At 45.7% G+C, this 15,849-nt stretch overlaps 1 protein-coding gene and 1 long non-coding RNA gene across 3 annotated transcripts in view; one reads left to right on the plus strand and one right to left on the minus strand.

Annotated features, from left to right (window-relative positions):
- The first annotated feature begins 6,128 nt into the window (after positions 1 to 6,128).
- The window catches only part of GATA3 (GATA binding protein 3), a 34,231-nt gene continuing 24,510 nt past the window's right edge, over positions 6,129 to 15,849 (plus strand). For both annotated transcript variants that reach the window (XM_007503943.3, XM_007503944.3), the window contains exon 1: positions 6,129 to 6,313. The gene's annotated coding sequence lies outside the window, so the exon portion shown is untranslated. The remainder of the gene's footprint in view (positions 6,314 to 15,849) is intronic.
- Positions 11,580 to 13,164, minus strand: LOC103105052 (uncharacterized). The gene is made up of 3 exons (XR_472791.2): positions 13,052 to 13,164; positions 12,877 to 12,965; positions 11,580 to 12,477 (listed from the first exon to the last, which is right to left on the minus strand). It is a non-coding gene; the product is annotated as an uncharacterized LOC103105052 (long non-coding RNA).

Raw genomic sequence — 15,849 nt, forward strand, 5'->3', positions numbered from 1 at the left:
GTTCACATATTTGCACTGATCATTTAGTACAAAGCAAAATGTAACCCATCAACAGAGACCAAAGATTTGCAGATTTTTGCTTCCAAATCCAGAATGATCTAGACTGAAGGCAACTCTAAATGATGTCTACTGCCATTAGGATGGCAATCATTTTTTTACAAAATAAATAATTCAAGGAGATTTTGGGTGTGGTAGCTCTGAATCTGTAACTTTATTGGTGTGGGTAACTAGACAAGAAAGTTCCCTCTACCAAAGTTATTCTGAGATTTCTAGTTTTAGAGAATTGTCTACAGGCCCTGAGAGGTTAAATGATGGGTTAGGATAAGAGGTAGAATTTGAACCCAGCTCTTCCTCTAATATAAGCTTGTTGTCCAGTGATCTCTCATGACTGAAAAGGAATACTTGTAGCTCATTAAGCATCAAAGCCAGGTTCTTCCACTTCCCCCAATTCCCATACCTACCTTCCAGTCAAATACTGAAATCATTGCTTAGGGGACAAGGTGAAGTTCAGGAGGGAGATGAAGCTGAGGCTCTAGACTGAGGATCCTACCCTTGGAACGAAGGAAGCATATTGAAATCATACACGTTTAAACAAAGGCACGATTTTGATGAGACAATTTCTCCAATACAGTATGTGATAAATGTTGCTTCAGAGAGAGAGACAGAGACAGAGAGAGAGACAGAGAGACAGAGAGAGACAGAGAGACAGAGAGAGAGACAGAGAGAGTTCCAAGAACATCGAATTGATTTCTTTCCAGTTTGTTTGAAAAGAGAGTGACTGGGACTAGAGAGGAGGATCCATAGGAGGGGAAAGATGAGGAGAGAGGGAGGAGGCTGCAGAGAAAATTAACATTATTGGTATCTTTTTATATAAAGATGCAAATGGTATTTTATCTTAACTTGGCTCTGTGCTTTAGTCAGTGTTTATGATTAATTATCTCCTTTTTCATAAAAATAAATCATGTTAAAAATTAGGATCTCGGAGCTTTGGAGAAAATAAGCACCGGTTTCAGGTCGATCTTGTTAATTTCAGCCTGAAATTGACACACTAATTAAAGAGCAGCGTGGTAAAGCACGAGCAGGCAAGATTATACCCCCCTCTTTTTTTTTTATTATCAGATCTACCTTATATTTTCCCAATTAAAAACTGCAAAAAGCAGTTTCATTGCCCCGGGATAAAAAATAAGGGCCCCCTTTTCACAACGTCGGCCATCACTTTCTACCATCAGATTCATTGTGATGTATTAGATGCAATAAATTATCCCATGTAACAAAACATTGGGAGCTGAAAGGCAGATAATCTGGAAAGCAGAGATAAGGATTCATTATTCCAAATCATTATGAATCCAACGTTGCCTCTGACTTCTTTCTTAATCAGCTCCTCTGATCCTGGATATGTGAGCAGCACAGATAAGGAGGGAGTCGTTTATAATTCTCCACCTCGTCTAATATTTTAAAATAAAGTCAGAGGCAAGAAAACGCCATAAAACACTGGTGAGCAGGCAAGCGCCGAATGAAAAATCACTTCCATGTTATTATATCCACAGTAAGATTTAATTAAAATTCTCCCTGTTCACGTGCTTTATTTTCATATAAGGTTTTTTCCCATCACGTAATAATTGATAGGAATTTGCAAACGGGGCTATTTGTTTAGGGCGCCCGGGTGGAATAGGTCCGACTTTATTTTTCATTTCGAGTAGTTGATTTTTGAAACCTTCATTTGAGATGCTCATCCGCTCACTACCCCCCACCTTCATCCTTGTAGCTTTGTCAGTGATACATAGTTCAAATCACTGACTCAAAAGTTGAATTTAATAGAAATGTTCTGCTTTTTTTTAATGGGGGGGGAGGGTAGATATGGAATAAGTTTGCCCAAATACACACACCTTCCCCTCCTCGCTCAACAAAATAATGCCCACTGAATCTGATTAGAACTCCTATTTGAGTCTAATTAAATGTGCTCTTCTGCCCAGTAGAGCCCTCCTTTTCTTTCAAACAAAACAAAACAAAGAACATAGGGACATTTCATTCAGCGTTTGGGTGAAATAGAAACACAGAAGTTCTGAACAACCGTGAATAAATATACCCTCTTCCAACCCTGCTATATTCATAGGTAGATTAGATTAAAATTCCGGAAGCAATAATTTCTGGCTATATGTTCTCCTTTTGCCTCTCTGAGGCACATAAATTTCATATTCATGCAGAAATGAGAGACCCAGATACGATGTAACTATTATTCTTCCACCAATCTATCCCCTAAAAAAGAAAAAAAAAACACTCCACCACCAACACAAAGGAGGGGGGTCTTTTATTTAAGCCGAAGCTATCTGATTTTGAAGAATTGTGGGTTCTGAAAATGTGCTGAATTTCTTAGGGAATATAAGCAACCAACAATGATGACGTTCAGAAACCATACTCCTCTTCCGGCACGATCTTTATTCACAGGCTCCTGAAACTCCGCATCCCATTTAAGGCCACATTAGTTACTACTCATTCAACAGCTGGATCCCCAGTCCCCATACCAGCTATCCCCGAGGTTAATAGACGAGACCACATCCATTCAACGATGTGCAAAAGCCAGGGTGTCCACCACGAACCGTAATTGTGAGAGGAAGCAGGAGAATAATGCGTTTGAGAGTGTGTACAGTGTGTGTGGTCAGCATCCTTCTTGAAGGTGATGCCTAAAACCGTCCAAATAGCAGTGTTCCCACAGGCAAGGCAAAATGGGCTTTAGCCGCCTGGATAGGAAGTTCTTTCATTAAAGTTTGAAATTTATATGAACATCGAAGGCAGGTGACCGAGTGTTGAATACTCTATTACACACACACACACACACACACACACACACACAGACACTTCCCTCTCTGCTTGTTTCTGTTTTTCTCTACGTCACAAATGTGTGCCATACACAAGCACACAACTTGACCAGAACTTCGAGTCAGAGTGAGACAGAAAGCTCCTAACATTCACCGAGTGACTTGTGGCTTCAGTAAAGTCATATTTAAGACGTTAGGTGTATTCACTAGCACGTGATCAAGAATAACCCTTCTGTATTTCTACATTTCCCCTAGGAAAGTGTGATTGACTTCGTGGCTTCTCCTTATCACCCATCTCATTTTCCTTATTCTTTATACATTCTCCCCTTTCATTCCATCCCCTCTTGTCTTCTCAGGAGCACCAAATACATTTGGAGACTCGAATAATCTGGGACTATTTTTACTCTTTTATTTGTCTCAAAGTAGCGACTTTCTGAGCCCTAAAGGCCAGTGTGGTGGCAAGGAATAGAACTCACTCCTTTGGAGTAAAGTCTTTGATCTGGCTTGCCTTTTAAATTTTAAAATATCTAGATTTTAATTTATTTATCTGGGAGTTTTCTTTAACAACAACCAAAAAAGTCCAGAGTCTCTATGGGAGCTAAGTTTCCTTCTCACCTTAATTGGTTTTGTTTACTAAAGAAAAAAAATGGAGGGGATGGAAGGAAGGAGGAAGAAGGAAAGGTCAGATTTCTCCATCACTTTACCAAGAAGTCACACTAAACCGGGAGATATCCAACTCCCCCGAGTCAGCAGAAAGGAAGAGAGAAAGTCAGCCAGACTCGCCAGAACCCACCAGAGGTTCGCCAACAAGAACTCTGGAGAGGAAGTGGGGATGGAGGATAAGAAAAGACAGAAAAATGAGTAAAGAAATAGACATGCTCCTTCTTTCAATGTGACATGTTTGAAATAGCATAGACTCCTGGAAAAGGAATGAGTTTAATGTCCAAGATCGATAGAAAGAAGATAGGAGAGAGAAAAGGCTGAGGAATAGGATGAGGAGAGGAAAAAGAAGAAAGAAGGAGGAAATAGCCGGGCATTTCTGCATCTGGATAAGAGATTGGGGGGGGGGGGTGTCTATGAGCCGCTTTAGTTAATCCACTGGCCTAAGAACCAAGGTAGCTGTCCGACTCCCAAGGTCTAGGCTGCGCTGACTCAGCTCCCGAACCGTGGCCACAAGCAAGGCTAACCTGGGAGGTTTGGAGACCACAGTTGTTTTCTTGACCTTTGAGATAGGATGGCGGCGAAACTCTTAATATCCAGAGTCCGGGACAGCAGAGAAGGAATTAAAGCCGTGTTAGGTCAACAGGTTGAGGGTGAATTCTGGGAACTGACTGGCCTTCAAACCCTTGTCCTTCCCCCAAACCTCCTCAAACTTAACTTTTTCAGAAACTAGCCTCTAACTCCAATGAACTTCTCTCGGTAGAATCTGCTTCAGAGGCAGGTCTAAGATGGGTTGTTTGGGCAGGGATGGGGAAGGAGTCCCACAGGAGGAAAGTGTGAGTTTCTGGGAGTGGACAGACCTCTAGGTCCCTTTCAAAGATGAGAACAATCGTTCTGAGCCCACATCCAAACTCCAAATGTAGGCTGATGTTTGAAGCAGGACTGAGTTCAGAGTTTCAGCTTTGGGACTGAAAAGAGAATGACTGAAAATGTTGGGGAGGAGGAGGGTGTAGGAGCAGGTAGGACCAAGGAGGGGAAAGTCAAATCTACCTGGAAGGCTTTGACTCAAACGGTTTTAGATAGCTTATACATCATATAAGATATAACTCAGAGTTCGAGGCTTACGTCCTTCAAGTGGATCACCGAATACACACACGGTCTATTCTCTCCGTGAGAGCCTTTAGGCTTGCTCACAGACGCGCTAAGCAATTGCTCTCTCACCGTCCCACTCCCCCGCCTCCACTCATCAATACTCTTTCTTTTTCAAATCACAATGACCTTGGCATAAACAAGCATGATCTTTCCCGTCTAAAAGGACCCGATGGAGAAGCGCTTTACCCCCATTTTAGTCTGCAAGTGGTTGGAAATACTCTTAGAGGCATTTGACTTCCTGACAAGAGATGCATTTTCTTATCCCCGCCCCCAGCCCATTTTTCAAGGAGCCAGTTACCATATTTTTGTTGTATAAATATCGTGTGTGGGGGGACCCTACCTGTCAAAACAACGTGACTCTGACCTTTCCACCCGACTGTTTATAAAGTTTCGATTTACTTTTGCAGAAATTTATTCATGAGATTCTCTCACTCGAATTATTCTGGAGTTTTTCTAGGTCTGGGGAGAGAAGGAAAAGGAAAATTTAAAGAGGCGGAAAAGAGGGAGGGAAATCTTTTTCTTTTCTTCCCCCTCCCCACCTCGGTAGAATCTGCATCTCCAGAGCGCATCCTTTGAAAACCACTTTTCCTTAGTTATCTATCCTCTCGCGGTGGCCCTTGTCCATGGTTGCTGAGCCCAATGTTTTCCATATTCAAAGAAGCGTCTAATGTATGTCCCTCTAAAGGTTTTATTCCAACCTCTAAATGTGCCCGGAGCTTGACAATCAACACAGAGAGCGGAATGTCAGCTTCTCCCAACTTTTTCGTTCTCCAGCTTGAGCTGAATGGAAAGGAATCAAATATACAAATATTCTGAATACTTAGCATAAACGACAAACAAAAGTACAATTAAAAAAAAAAAGAAGGGGAAAAGCCCCATGCAAGAGTAGGGGTGTGTTGGTGTGTCTGTGTGGAGGAGAGGGACACAGAAGGGGATAGACATATAGAAAGAAGTAAGAAATAGCTTGGCGGTTCTGGAACTGACACTGTGAGGGCACAGCTGGATAGCTTCAACTTGGTGCCCTCTTTTTTTCTGACATGGGGAAAATGTATTTATAATAATAATAACCTCGTTAACAAAAATGACAATATGTCTAGTTTTAATTCCAATCCTACTATAAAAATTACAAACACTTTAGGCATGTGGTGTGGATTAGGTCACATTACAGTACTGTCTTTCGTTCCCCAGGCGCTGTCAGTTTCACACTCCCCTCACGTCCTGTGGTTTGCATGAGGAGGGGTGTAATTAAATGACTCTCTCTCTCTCTCTCTCTCTCTCTCTCTCTCTCTCTCTCTCTCTCTCTCTCTCTCTCTCTCTCTCTCTCTCTCTCTCTCTCTCTCTCTCTCTCTCTCTATTTCTCTCTCTCTCTTCTTTTTCAACCCGGAAGGACTCTGATCTTTACAGTGAGGAGGAGGAGGAGGAGGAGGAGGAGGAGGAGGAGGAGGAGGAGAAAGAGGAGGAGAGTGGGTTGCTAGGAAGGATGCAGATCACCGAGGTTTTACTTTTCCCTGGGAGCCCTTGTGAGATGCCGTGAGCGGCAGCGGCGGTAGAGGAGGAGGAGGAGGAGGAGGCGGTGGCAGCAGTAGCAGCAGCAACAGAGAAATCTGTCATTTCTACCTTCAGGTCCCCATCAAATCAAGAAAAAAAAATAAAAAGCAGCTGGCCAGCCTGAGCAAGCTGTCCAGGTCAGTGAATACCGCATTCTCCCTCTCTTTAACATTGCGTTCTCTTTTCCTTCTCCACGTGGAGAGAATTAGAAGGGGATTCTGGATTCAAAAGGGCAGCTGTCGTTAGAGGAAACTCAACCCGACTCCTAATTCTTATTGTTCTTTTCAAACACTCTGGATCTCTGACTTTCTAAGATGACCTTGGTGTGTGTGTGTGTGTGTGTGTGTGTGTGTGTGTGTGTGTGTGTGTGTGTGTAAGGGGAAAATAAGACAGGCTTAAACTCCTGATCTAGATCCAAGGATACATTGCTACTTTTGGACGGGAATTTTCCTTCCTCCTATTTCCTCTTGAGTAGAAGGAATTAGTTCTTGCTCTGGGTGTTGGGGGTGTGTATGTCGGGAATGGGGGGGGGGTGTTGGAGAAGTGAAGAGAAATTATAACCCGCTCCACTGGGAGCTTTCTTACTACCAAGACTAGAGTTGAAAGAGCTCCTAAAATTTTGCTTGTTATAAAACCAAGAAACAACTCCCAGTGCATCTATTTTTCAGTACATGTATGTCTTTGGGTGCTCTCTGTAACCTATGTATGGGTTATGTTCAGGCACATTTTCATGGTATATCACTCCAGAAATAAATATGTAGTGAGAAGAAAATGTTTGACCCCCAGATGTGTTGGCATCTGTATTCTAATGTCAGGCACAAGGCTTAGAAAGGCTGTGAAGTACAAACTACTCAATGCAAAGCCAAGGCACAACCACAAGTAGGCAAAGCCCGATCTGAGGAGAGTGTGTAGAAAGGTTAGACAGGAAGGGAAGAGGGGCTCATGGGTTGTGGCTTCTTTCACCTGGGATAGATGATGGCTTGAAGGAACCCTGGGAAAAGTAGAGTGATGTCAGGGCAGATTTTCTAGACCAGTTTATGGGATTTTAAAGAAATTCACCCAATCCCAGTTTATATGATGATGGCATTATCTTATACACACTTTTACACCCCAAACTTCTACCCACAAAGTGACTGTCTTTAAAAGTGGGATGACAGCTGAACTAGATAAAATTCTGTAGTCAAAATATGTGACTAGCTTTCCCCTCAACTTGGTGCAGAAATAGGATCTCTCCTAATCCACCCCTTTCCAAACACACATACATACATACACACACACACACACCAGGGAGCCTGGTTTGTTGGCTCCAGGTTATAAACATTTAACGGGACAATTACCTATCACCACCTCCCGGCTCTGTGGACTCACTGATGGACAGCAGCTGGTCAGCCTGAGGGTAGGAGTTTGGGCCACTTTATTAGATGAATTAGACAGAGGGAGTGAAGAGGGGCATAACCCAGAATGGGTGTGACCTAGAACTCTGCCCCTAGGTTCAATTTCAAGGTAAATTCATTGGCACCTTGTTTTGAGGATGTGTCTCAGCTAGACTAAGGTGGAATGAATGGATGGTTGAGGATTCATATTGGGTGTGGTTCTTATTATCAGAAGTTGGAATATTGCTGTGGAGGTGACTATCTGGAGGGAGTTTAGGGCCAGTTAGTGTAATTCTGGCTGAATTAGGGATGAACAGAGACAAATGGAGGAGAACTGAAGGAGAGTTTAAGCAGGAGGTTTTCTGTGTCAGTGTCTTTATGTAGGAGAAATAAACAAACAGCCTCTAAACAAACCCTAAAGGGCAGTGAGAGAGGTCTCACATTCACCGAGACTTTTCAAAGTCTGTGTCAGAAGTACTTCCCATCCTATTAGCTAGCTCTCCCTTTCACATACAAACCTTTTCTTCTTTTTCTAATCTTAGTGCTGCGGGTGATGACCTCTGCCTACCAGGACCGTTCTGTGGGTGTGTTAGGGTCATCCAAACTATGTCTCCTCCTGAAGTATGGGATATTGAGGATAGAGGGAACAATGAGAGGAAGCAAAGAATTAAGGGACATGGGGTGAGAAATATTAAGCTCCTCCGGTGCTCTTTGATGGAACATCTCTAGGAAAAAGAATACAAAACAAGAATCCAGCTCAGGGCAGGACTTTGACCCTTGGGATGTAGGGAACTATAGGCTATTTGGTTCTGTAGGTGGGAAGGGTAGAACCAGGACACAGGCGACTGCAAAAGGGCAGCGACCTAGACGTTGCTCCAGCCAGAGCATTCTACCAAGCCACCACATTTGCATACATATCGATTAATGCCATATTATTCTAGAAATGCTTATTTCCCGAAGTGCACATCACTACAACTGGTTTTCTTTAACAAATAGTTTGAATAGGCGAAAGGTCAATCGCTGTGCTTGAGAGCAAGGGAGGGCAGCCAAAGGCAGTCATTTCGGATCGCCTTTCTCTTCCCTTTGGTTGATCTGTCTTGCCCACATAGTGTGGCTTGCTTTCTCCACTGGTCAGGAGCTTCTGTGGTGGAGACTAATGGACCAGAGGTGGGTTGAGCTTGGTGGGATTTGGTGGGATTGCCAAAAGAAAGAAATTGGACTTCCCTTGGATGAGGGGCTGAAGTCTGGCCCCGGCGGTCCTGAGAAGAGCCGACTGTTTTTCAAAACAAATTGCTGGGGTAGGGATATCCATTATTCTGAGTTGGTAGCGGAAGGCTCCCAGATTAACCACTGTCTCAGAACCTCAGCCCCTGACCGTGAGAGCTGCCCACACAGCTAAATGGTGTCAGGCTGCAATAGGAAAAAGAGGGGAAAAGAAGAAGTACTTGATGGTCGTAGGCTCCTAGTTTAGCCACCAATACCACCTAGACAGATGGGTTTACACTCGGCTTCGGGGAACATGTATGTACACACAAACCTACGCAGAAGATTCTGGGAAAGGCATGTTGAAAGTTTAAATATATACACATATATGCTAAAACCCCCAAACCGAAATGACCTTTATATCTGAATAGTTTATTTGCCTTTGTCTTTCTGTTAACAGTTTCCTCAAAGAACCGACACCTCAGCTTTTCTGTGACAACCCCCCCCCCCCATCCCATCAGCGATCCCAGAGAGGTGCCAGTCATCTGGTAGCTTAATTCAGCTCACCTTTCTCTAGAGCTGGTCTGGAGGTGAGGGGTGGGGGTACAATGGAGGAGAAAGAAGACAGGTGGGAATGATGGGGAACAGGGGGAAGAGTTTTCGGACTTCAGAGTCAGGAGACCTTTGGGGGTTGAGGGAATATGGGGAGGGGGGAAAGGGATAGGAAAGAAGCAGAGAGCCACAGAGGGGCTGAACCTTGAATTCCTTCCTTTTCCCTGTCTCCAAATACCCAGGCCTACAGTGGGGAGAAGAAGAGAGCATTTGAGGAATGTGAAACAGTGAGGTAGGCGTCATTTTTGAGAGTAATTAAGTAAAGGACCAAGATCAGTCCCTTTGTCAGCCGATTGTTCTGGAGGTCAGTTCTGCTATTGACGTTCTCTGTAGAATGAGGGTGAGAAAGAAGCTGAATGATACACCTTCCCCGACTTTCGCTCTCTCCACACTTATCTCCGGTGGTTGGTTCCAAGTGTTGCTCCAGAAAATCAAAGGAGAATGACCCTCTGTCCACTGACCTAGGGATTGTTCTGGACGAAAACCAACTCTTCCTCATCTGGCCTCTCCTTACAGCTTCTTTTTTCTCTCACCTCCTCCTACTTGTCGCTGGCTATCTCCACGGAATCAGGCTTCGAGGGTTAATTTTTTCCTAGATAGTTATGCGGGAATGTTCGGTTCTCTCTGGCTAACCTTCACAAGGGGAAATTCTTTCTCCCTTTCTCCAGCCCCAGTGCCCCCTTCTGGTTCGTTTCTTCTGCTCCCCCCTCTCCAATGTGTATTATTAACCCTAAAATAGAACCCTTCCCCTCTCTTTCTTCTCCCCCTTTCCGCTACGTCCTAATTTCTCACATATCTTCTTAATGTTATGGGCTTTCTCGGTTGAGGAGGGAGGAGGAAGGCCAGAGAGAACGATATCCTTAGGAGCTCGCTGGGGCGCGGGGGAGGAGGGAGGTAGGTGCTAGTGGGGGTGAGGAGGGTAATCTCGCAGCGCATCTTCTCTCTGAGTCTCCCCGCCTCTTGCTGCCCCTCCTTACACTGGTGGGTTTCCTTCCGAGTTTCAAACAGCGATAGATGAATAAGCAAAAAGAAGAGTAAATAAAACCACACACCACCCTAAACCAGTAGCTAATTTCAGAGCGAGGAAGGGGATGGGAGCTGTTTTGGGGAAGCAGAGTCCAGTGTACTCGATTCATTCTTTCCCCTCCTGGCCTCAGTTCCTGGAGATTCCATTTAGTTCACGCGTGCACACACGCAGGACACACACGCAGGCACACGAGATCGGCTCCCATTTTCCGGCGAATTTTTGGTCACCGCCGCGACACCTTTGGGGAATAATATCACAAAGCCGACTAGCTCTATTTCATTTTAAAGGGACCACATCTCCAAGCCGGTGTCACCCACCCATTTTCTGGGTCTCCTGGTTTAACTCCGCGGGTCGAGTGCTTGCTGCTTAATCGGGAAAAGGAAAAAGCGGAAAGACGCATCAAAAATTGGACTTCTTCCATTGTCCCCTCCGAGCTAAAGTGGGCTGCGACCCTTCCTGAGGCGCGTATTGGCTTCTTATGCGCGCGCCCGACCACGCACACGCCCCGGCCTCCCGGGCCCAGGGCCGTGTCCCCTGTATAACCCTCCTGCTCGACAGCCCGGGGGCTGTTTATACAGCTTTACCTGTACTATTCTCGTACCCTGTAAAAAAATCCCAGCCGGGCAACCGTAACTTAATCCGCTCGTAGAAGATGGGGGTAGGGAGTTAAGGCTTGGAAGGGAGAGAGTAAGGGTGTGCGTGTGCCAGAAAGGGGTTTCTCTTCTCAACCCTTCGGGACCGAACGAAATTCAGACCAGGTGTGGTGGTGGCCAGCCTAATAACACCGAGCTATCCAGGACAGCAGTATTCCTCTCCTTCCCCTCCAACTAGACTCATTGTAAATCACGTCTGCGACAGGGTCACAAGCCCAGGCGCCTAAAAGGGTAGAATGGTTCCCTGAACCACTGTCTTCCATCGCATTCTCCACGGACACCGTCTTTCTCCATCTTCCCCCAAAGTTGGAGCTCTACTAGTCTTCCTTTTCCCCGTCCTTCAAATCCTCAGGAACAAGAGTTCTTCCATCCCCTTACTTCCTAAACTCCCAATGAAAAAAAGAAGACGAGGAAAGGGGTCTGAAATCAGTGGAAAAGGCCTTCGGCTAATCCAGGAATTGTTGGAAAGTATGGAATACGTTTTTTTTTTCCCCAACGCTCCCACCCTCTTTCCATCTACTTACTTGGTTTGTTCAAACAATTTTCCCTCAACCCTGGAAAGGGTCTGAGGCCCTAGACTGCCTTAAAATCGAATTAAACGCTCTTCTCCGGTTATTGTCTCTAGCTAATTGCTCCAACAATGGCCTCTATTAAAACCCTAGATGCTCAATTAGAAGCCGAAGTGGCTTGACTCAGGCTCACATACGGCGCAGGAAAGGGGGCCAAAGGAGGGAAGGGGAGAGAATAAGAACCGAACCTGGCCAAATCGGGGCATCCCAGGGCACCAGCGACGGGCTAATTCCATTTCCTTCCAAGACAAATAACCACAGCGGACAGTTCACACCATTTTTATTGATGGGTAACAGCAAATGATGATTGATTTAAACACTGAAAGGGACTTCCCCTATTTCCTCCGCTCGTCTGCTCGGCCTCGTTTCTGCCTCTTCCTTTAGCCCCTTCCCCCAATTTCTAGCTTTTGATTTTACTCCACTCTTCAGCTCTCATTGGAGCTTACTCCCAACCTTGTTTTATTTTTCTGCCCAGCTCTCTCCATTCGCTGCTGGTGGAGGGATAAGAGTGACACAAAAGCCAAACTGCCCGGTTTAGTTTCTTTCGCTCACTTCCATTTTTGCTGTTTTGCAAAAATCGAAAATATTTCACATGCTTTCTCCCCTTTCAGAGTCCTTAGGTAAACAACTTTAAATAATCGCTCCAGGCAGTTTGAGGCTACTTTAAACTCCCCTTTCTCTGGATTAGTAACTTTTTGACTTTCGACAGACACTCGAGTTTTCCGATTCCTCTCGCCCGGCTCTTCCTTCCTTAAACCTTTTCCCATATGTTCTGCACTTAGCCAGAGTTCGATCGACCTATTCGGCCCACAAGGCTTGGGCAACTCCGGCAGTGGGTTATCTCCTCTTTCCCGGTCTAGTTTCCTGAATGGAGAGATGCTTTTCTCTCCCTCCTTCTCAGGTCGGGTTTCTCTGCAAAGTCCCCCACACTCCGCCCGCCCCTTCTCCGCCCCCTTATTTTGGGGTCAGGAGTGGGGGAGGGAGAGCAGAGGACAGAGGCCATTTTTCTTCACCCCACCCCAAAAGAAAGCTGGTCGCCATTATAATTATTCGCCTCCTTTTCCCGGGAGGACACTCTGGGGCCCTTTTAAATATACTTTAGGAATGGTACATCTGATTTCTCCTGGTCGTCAGATGGTCAGATCTACATACTGTTCTAGCAAAGACAACCTGAAGCTCCCTCCCTCTTGAACCCTGCGTCTCACTAGTGAGCTTAAGGCAAGGCATCTACTGAATCTCACTCCCAAGGCAAAGCCCCCTTACCCTAGCTGAGAGGCCTGGTTCCCAACAGCCGAGGCAAAGCGGCAGCAGCAGTAGCATCCTCCTTCCCCTGTGCTGAGACATGCAGGCTGCTGCTAGGGAAAGAGAGGCGAGACTAGCCCGAGACAGCCTGGGTGGCAGGGAGGAGGGGGGCGGGTTGGAGGTGGGGGAGCCTGACCTGAGTGAGAGGGAGCAGAGCACACAACGCTGTGAAGTAGCAATCTTTTTTGGGGGGTTGGGGAGCGTATTATCTGGAAGTTCTAGAAATTGAAGCTGGTGAAAAAAAATAGAAAAGTCAGGATCACCCTTCATCCTCTGCCCCCCCCCCTTTCCCCTCGGCTTTTTACCCCCTCCCTTAAGGAAACCAGGGCCTGCCGCAGCAGCTGAAGCGTGCCAGGCCGGCGCCTGGCGTGGCCCAGACCCCCTCAACCCAGCTCCCAGCCTCAGGCCAAGCTCTGCAGTCCTCTTTCTTTGGCCCCCTCCTCGCCCTTATTCCAACCTCCAACCTCCACCCCCCACCCTCGACCCGCCCCAGACCTCGGCCTTCATTCTCTTTATCCCCAGCTTCTCCCCTTCCCACCCTACCCTCTTCCCCCCCTTGCTCCTGGCTCTGGGGCTGGGCCTGTGACGTCAAACCCAGTGTGGCGTCGGCGAGACTGGCCGGCGCGGGCCATCAAAAGAACAACGTCCTCTTCCCCAATTACCCACTGTCAGTCCGGGAACAGGGGGCGGACAGGCTGGGAATTCGATGGTAAATACCCCCCTACAGGCTGGCTCCATTACTGAGAGCATCTACCTCCCACCTCCCCCCACTCCTCCTCCAGCGGCCCCAACCAATTTGTAGCCCATCTACCTGGATGCAAAGCGGGAGACTTAGGGCCACATTTTGTGGGGTGGGTATCCATCTGAATATGATCAAATACCGGGCATGCCATTAAAGCTACTACGAATGGACTGAGCCAATCCCCTCAGCATGCATTTTTCTCCATTTTCCCCTCTGGGGTGGGGGTGGGGGGCGGAGAAACTTCCGGATACTCTGGTTTCTCTTGTTAGCCAGGTTTTCACGGTCACCTGAATGATAATTTATATTATGTTCCGAATTAAACATTTTTTAAAAATCTGTGAGTCAGCACTTTTGTCTACAGAAGCTATCTCCTGGACAGTTTGGGTTGTTGCTCTTTGAGATACTGTGAATTCTCTCTAGTAGGACACAATTTCCATGCCTGGGATTTTTTTTTTTCCCCAGTAGATGTGCTAGAATGAGATACTAGCATCTCTCCCTCTACCCCCCACTCTATCCTAGTGCATTTAATTCCTGGGGCTATTTTTGAAGCTTTTTTTTTCTGTATCTTTTATTTCAAATACTAACGGAATAGATGCGAGTCTATATTCCTTCTCTTGTTTATGGAATGATTTCCGGTGTATGTAAGACAGATACTAAATAATTAACCGCTTTGGAGAACGCAGTGAGCAGGAGATGCTGGCAACTCGACTGGCCCTAGAGAGAAAAAAGTCAAAGAGCGAGAGGAAAATCGATGTTCTTTTACTGGGCCGATGTTATAAAACAGAGGCGGTAACTGGACTCAGGAGAAACCTGGAGGGTTCTTAGCTTTGCTAATTAATGTTAAAGACCTTCTTCTTCTGGGTCCGGTTTAAATTGAATTCCAGTTTTAATCAGAAATTTGATTGCAGGATCACATACTCAGCAAATCTCTAGATCTGGCAGACCCACTTTTCAGCTTCCCTCTTCAGCTAACTAGAGGAAGCTTTTAAACATAAGAATATAGAATCTCTTCAAAGTTGAATATTGGTGTTTCCCTCTCCTAGCTAGTCCATTCTGAGATCTAGCAGAAAACCATCCTCTGAGTTTACTTTCACCCTCATCTATTCCACTTATATGCAGTATGATATTCTTTTTATCCTATTCAATTCTTAACGTAATTTTTTTTCTTTGCATATTGTGTATTTAGAGTCTTTTTTCCTCACCAACATCTCAGAAAGAGGTTAAAAAGACTAGAGAAAACTTTTTAAACTTTTTCTTTTATTACCCTCTTGCTCCCCGCCCCCTCCCTTTTTAAATTTAAGCATCAGTTTACTCAATTTGAGCTCAGGGCTGTTGCATTAGCACCGCTAGGGGATGCAGTGGCTCAATGGACTGAGCAGAGGCAAAGGTGGTTCGAACTCTCTCTTCTAGCCAATCGCTAGAGTCTACCTCCAGTCCCCTTAGCTTGCATTTTTTCCATTGGCCCCGGCGTCTCTTTCTCCCCTACACTCCGCCCCTGCCCTCAGCTCTTCTCCTCACCCCCCCCTCCCCCCGCTCCTAATCCGGTCCCACCCGCGCCTCCCCTCTCCCTCCCTTCCTCCCTCCCTCTCAGATCAGTAGTTCAAGCCTACAAAGTTTGCTGCGCTGTGTTGCCGACCGGTACTCACTCCACTGACAGTCTTACAGCTGGAGGATTAGGTTGTAGAGTATTCTTTTTGGGAGGCGTCTTTCTCTTCCCTCTTTCTAGTTTTGGTTAGCTATACTGGCTTTAGGAGCCAGCTATGGACAGAAAGACACCGCTGCAGAAAATGAGAAAAGTTCGGTAACGTGTCAGGAATCACATTCTTACTTCCCGCTGTAGTTTTGCGCAAACTCCCTCCCCCCATTCTATTGGATAAATGAAATGATTCTCCCCCTGCGAGCTGTTTGCATCCAGGGTTATTGTTAGGCAAGGCAAACGAAAACATTTATTACAAATATTAGGTTTGGAGAGTACATCTGGAGCAGTTGGGCCAGTGCTGATTTGAGGTGTTTCTTACTGAAATGGAAAGATATCTTCTATAACACGGAAATTAAGGAAACAGAAGTAAAAACATGGATATCTTAACTTGATGATATCTGGATATTTTAGGAGATTGCAAACTTAAACAACTTTGACTTCTTTTCCTCATCAATTTTACGTGCACATACGTTCACATAAGTGAATCACCCCA

Source organism: Monodelphis domestica, chromosome 5 (assembly GCF_027887165.1).
Source record: "Monodelphis domestica isolate mMonDom1 chromosome 5, mMonDom1.pri, whole genome shotgun sequence".
Taxonomy (NCBI): Eukaryota; Metazoa; Chordata; class Mammalia; order Didelphimorphia; family Didelphidae; genus Monodelphis; species Monodelphis domestica.